General features: G+C 35.1%; 1 long non-coding RNA gene across 1 annotated transcript; it reads right to left on the bottom strand.

The window, feature by feature from the left end:
• Positions 1 to 446: 446 nt before the first annotated feature.
• On the bottom strand, positions 447 to 5453 carry LOC133717136 (uncharacterized). Its single transcript, XR_009849437.1, has 3 exons — positions 2550 to 5453; positions 1111 to 1188; positions 447 to 809 (listed from the first exon to the last, which is right to left on the bottom strand). It is a non-coding gene; the product is annotated as an uncharacterized LOC133717136 (long non-coding RNA).
• Between the last annotated feature and the right edge of the window lie 270 nt (positions 5454 to 5723).

Here is a 5723-nt window from a genome sequence, read left to right as displayed (position 1 = left end):
GTTCGGCAACATTTCTTAAATCTCTATACTATTACTCGTACTCCTTATACTTAAGGTGGCTTCACTATTAACATATTTATGTCATATGTCAACAGATTTGAGAATTTCTGATACTGAAGTTGGTGTACACTAGAAAGAAAATAGGACAAATCTCGGTCACACGAGTGACGAGTCTGCCTCTAAAATCTTAATTAATGTTGTTTGCAGATAGTGATGTGGTAATAATTAATAACACTGTTGGATACTGAAGTTCTCTGTATCTCCAAATCTCACACGTTTCCTCCAGTATTATATTAACTTGGGCTTGTTCTTTTTCTGTCTGTATTTCTTTTGTCTTCCACATATATAGGCAACCAAAAATTGAAGCCGGACTATGAGAAGAGAAGAGATAGTGGAAGACGCCAAGAAAATGACGCTCCCTTTGAAAGCGCCAAGCAGCACATAAGTGATTAAAAATTTGCAACTAATCATTGGTCATGGATTACATAGAGAATATACATCAGACAAACAAAAGATAGTTATGAATAGTTATGAATAGCAGAAGAGATCAGTAGAGATGCTGGCCTACTTTGTTAATTTCAGTCTATGGACTATTTATATGTCACTCTTGCTTAATCAGACCTGGCCAACTATATCTGCATAGTAGTTGAGTGATTGAACAGAGTGTACGAGTCTGGTTCAGGATCAACAAGGAGCCAATTGACAATTTCTGTTAATTCGGGATCATCAGCTGCAATCGAAGAGTATAAGCAATTACAGTCACTATTAGGCGATGGCTCCCTTGCAAGCACTTCGGTGGAGGAAAAGTCCTGTTGTGAACAATAATGAGAAGAAGATTAAATCATTTTAAGAGCACATATGTGTGTTTGAGGGATTGCATGTGATGATTGATGTGAGACGGTACCCACTATGTATGCTTGCTTTCACAATCTGAACTTTTCGAGTTCAGATGGGTTTTGCAAATATGATATGTTTTTAGACATGAATGGTATGAATTGGTGAAATGAAATTGCATACTGCTATGTTCAACAATTCTTTAAATCAAACAAAATAACTAAATTCCTTGGTGAGAAAAGCTTTAGAGATAATATCTATGCTGGTGATTCTCACCTGTTGAATGTCCTTCGTATCAGACTTGGCCTCCTTGTCATCAGCATTGTTCCTTAGCTTGCACAAAACCACGTCCCCCTACATGATTAACTTGTAATTCACTATGGGATTCAAAGTAACAGCAATAAAAGATTACATAAACAAGTAAGCTACCTAGTATTTTGTTCAAAATGTAAACAAGTAATGACATGCATGGGAGCAATTTTGTGGATTGACTATCGACAAACAACGTTTTGACATAAAACGCTTATCCTTAATATGTCAGTGTACAAATTGAGAAACACAATGTATGTTTCTAGGTTATAATGAAGTTTAACACAATTTATTTCGTTATTGTTGGGATCTATAGCTTGATGCAAAGCATGAACGAATAAACTTAGCCACATCGAATACAATTGAATACAATTGGTAGTAGAGAGTCATGATATTATGTCGGGATGTTCTCTAGGTGCCTATTATAATCAGGGGTTTAGGCTCAATGTCCCCCCCTCCCCTCCTCCTTGTATTCGACAGTTTCATTAATCAAGGCTTGAGGGCAGCTGCATGATACGCTCAAAGCAAGCGCATAATTTAACCCTGAAAACATCGTTAGTAGTATAAGCAAATAGGGATCGTTCTATTCCGGGGATTGAGGGTACACCTGTCATTGTCAAACAATTAAACAATTAAAATTAAAACAAAGTATAATATTCACACATATACATCACTATTTACGAATTCAAAGGGGAGTTTTTTTTGGTTTTGGTTTTCGAAAAATAAACTAAGTTAAGAAAACAAATAAAACATAAGTAAACGAATGGAATGAGAAAACAAAGATCAAAACCGAAAATCATGATTAAAATCGATTCAAACTCTAACATTGTTCATCAAAGTCATGCAAGAGGAGTTGATCATGTGAAACGTTAAAAGCAAACAATTTCCCATATTTTACTTTTCAATGCTAATTAATCTAAGTGAAAGCACAAAGACTAATCCTATCAAACATGCATTCAAGCCCTAGAAAGCTAGTCAATCATAACATGTTCAACGCAATAAGCATCTAGAAAGGCTATCAACTCAAGTGTGCAACTTAGTATGAAAAAGTCCACCTAATTGCAATTCTCTTTGATTAAATCCGATTTTTGCACAAAACCTTTACTACTTTTCGATTTAAGAACACAAAACCAAAAAGTTGATTCATGTTCTTAAATTTGTAGCACCAATCATATAAAAACCCTAAAAGTTTCGAACCATTTAAGATTAAAATACAAAAGATATCTATCATGCAAATTTAATCAAACACTCACACAAAAGCAACAATGAATCGCAATATATGAATCTGAAAATTCTCAATTAATCATAAAAATTCCAGAAATAATACTTTGTTCAAACATATATGTCAACTAGTTCATAACCAACGAAATTCAAAGCAAAGGTTACAAAGGAGAATTGGATTACACCGTGGATGAAGATGAGATGGATGATTCACGTTGTGGATTCTTGAAACTCGAAAGCAAGCTTCAAGGATGGCTATGGATGGAAGTGCTCACGGCTTCTCTTCTTTGGCCTTGCTTGAACTCATGGAGATGACTAAACTTGAAACTAGAGGATGGAAAGGAAAATGGAAAGGAAATGGAGAGACAAAGAAGATGGATTAATGGATGAAGGAATGTTTGGGAAAATGGAAAGGAAATGGAAAGACAAAGAAAATGGAATGGATGAAGGAATGTTTAGAGTGAGAGGAGAAGGTGTTTATATAGGGAAGAAAAAGAAGAGTGAAATGATAAATGGAAGAAAAATAATGAAAGTGGTTTGTAAAATATGGAAAAGATGGAGTAATGATGAAATGAAAGCAAGGCATGAAGGTGTAGAAGTATGGAAGTGATGATGATCTATTGGAGCAGAAAAATATATCCAAGGAAAAAGAGAAAAGCATCTAGCTTTCTTCATGTGGGTAGGAAACATGAACATGTGATGTTGAGCTGTTTTTTAGATCAGTTTCTGCCCCTTTATTCCTTCAATTATTTCTCCAACAAGCATTCCCAATTTCACTATGACCTCTTCATAAAAAATGTTCCATTATGAGTGTAGATCACCCTGGTAAAATTTCAGATTTTTATTCCATGTGGTTGGGCCGAAAATGCTGCTGGACCTCTTACAGGTCCAGTTTTCCAGTTTTGCTTCTGTAGAAAATTGGGCTGATTGTTTGAAGGCCTTCCACTCAACAAAAGTTCTTGCACTCTTCATAAGAAATGATCCTTGGGCTGTCTAGAATGGATCTGGAAATTTTCAGCTCATTTGAAGTTCATTTGGTCCGGCGGCCGCTCCTTCTTCCTTGCTTGGCTTGGTTTCTCCTAGCCGGAGTAGGAAAATGTGTAAAATTGACATTTTAGTACATTTCCATTTTTCTCCACCATTTATAGGTAAGTGTGGACCTAATGCTTATTTCACCATCATTTACTCCAATGTACCTAAGAAAATAGAAATTGAGTTAAAAATCGATTCGTTAAGGAATTAACTAAGCAAAATGTGAGGAATTAACTATTAAAATACCACATTAAAATGCTCCTATCAAATTCCCCCACACTTAGCTTTTGCTAGTCCCTTAGCAAAATCAAAAACTAACAAACCAAAAAGACTATGACACAAAACAAAGAAACCAACGAAAAAAATGACTAAGTATGGAAACAAAAACACAAAGACTCAAAGAAACCAAAAACGTAAAACACAAAGCAAAACACAAAGAAAAAAAAAACGTCACACATAAAAGAGTAAATTCAAAGACAAAGACCAAGATGTTGACATCACAAAGACCTCTATTGCCCTTTAACATATTGTCTCAGAAATCTCTTACTTTCACAACACCAAGATTAGCACTCAACCAAGAATCAATGTTAAGCATTCGAGAGTTAATTAAAACATATGATCCACACATACACAAGTAGGACTTGGTTGTAACAATGGTGATTGGGGTTTAGCTTAGCATGCTTCAGACAAGTATGATTCATATCCTCACAAGGTATATCCACTCTTTCTTCTCTCAGATCAAGGCAATGCTTAAAAGCTTATAATCACTCATTTATATGTGAGAGAACATATTTTAAGGCAGTCAAATAGCTCACATATATACGAAACGAAAAGCACTTTGTGAATATAATTTTTTTTCAAAAGATCTCATGAAGGATATCAACTACTTGCACGAATGGACCCAAGCCATAGGTTCAACTCTTGTAACTCATCTCCACATCAAAGGCTGTCCCATCTTAAGGATCAAGAAGGTCCTCTCAAAGGTTGTAATGGGGCTAAGGCTCAAGGTTTAAAGAAATGAAAGGTAAGGATTATCAAAGTGTCCTAAAAACCTAGTAGAGCTCATATGAATGTAGAGATCTCGAAATATTTCACCAAGGCATTGCAAAAACGTCACTTCTCCATAGAGGTAATATAAGAGGGCCAAATGTCTTCATGTTGGGCCCAATCTTCAATATAAACTTCCCTTGAACTCTAGTGAAATGGACAAAGGCCAAATTTTTCTGTAGTGGGCCTTCAATTCAAAGCAAACTCCAAAATCACTAAGTATGGGGGATGAAAGTCCATAAACATATATTTTTTTTCTTTCTTTTTCTTTTTAGCCGTACACAATTTTTCTCTTTTCTTTTCATTTTTCACGGCTTCAACATATCTTTTTCTTTATGGACAAGTCTATCCCCACACTTGAACTTTCACCTCTTCTCAATCTTCATCCTTAGCACCAAACCCATGTAGTATGTCTCAAAAGATAGCTCCACTAAGTCCTTAGAACAAAGGGTAGGGTTGTAACTATACTAAGCTTCATGGTTAAGGATTTTAAGGGTGATGAACGAAAAGGCTTAATGTAGGCTCAAAGGGGCTTATCTAGGGGGGTCCCACGACGGGCACAAATGGGGACACAAGTTTATTTGGCAATGGTGGTAATTCCTAGAGAACCTCTATCCCTTCCAGAATCAGGGCCATGTATTGATATCACGTCTCAACAAGCACAAGAGCGAATTCTAGCATTCTCTAGTCCATTAAACTTAATCTATGGCAAGCAGTCAATCAAGATGAAAGAATAATGAGATCATCAAAACATCGCCAAGAAATTAAGAATATATTTTTCATTTCACTCCAAGAAAAAGGGACATGGTTCAATTATCTCACATGGGCTTTATGAATCACAACTCATCTTAACATGCTCATATTCTGTACCAAGGTCATGCAATCCATATCCACTACAAGGCACACATTTTTCATATATCTCAATTAACCAAAGAATACCATGTTTAAAATCATCTCAATGTTGTGATCCTCTTTTAGTCATGATTTCAGAGATATAGAATCATCCCAGACAGTTGAAAGGCATCCTAAGACTCAAAACAAAACAAACAAACTAAAGAACAAAGATAAACAAAAACCAAAACATGAATATAAAACCTAAAACAAAGTTAACGATTTTTTTTTTTTTTTTTTTTTTTAATTTAATTTTTTTTTTTTAATTTTCTGATTTTTCTGATTTTTTATTTTGTTTTCTTTTTATGACAAAAACTAACTACAAGCATTAATCCTTCCCCCCACACTTAAATCATACATTGTCCTCAATGTTAAACAAGTTAGAGCAT

Source organism: Rosa rugosa, chromosome 6 (assembly GCF_958449725.1).
Source record: "Rosa rugosa chromosome 6, drRosRugo1.1, whole genome shotgun sequence".
NCBI classification, from domain to species: Eukaryota; Viridiplantae; Streptophyta; class Magnoliopsida; order Rosales; family Rosaceae; genus Rosa; species Rosa rugosa.
Note: the sequence above shows the minus strand (reverse complement) of the source record. Positions and strands in the feature narration are given on the sequence as shown.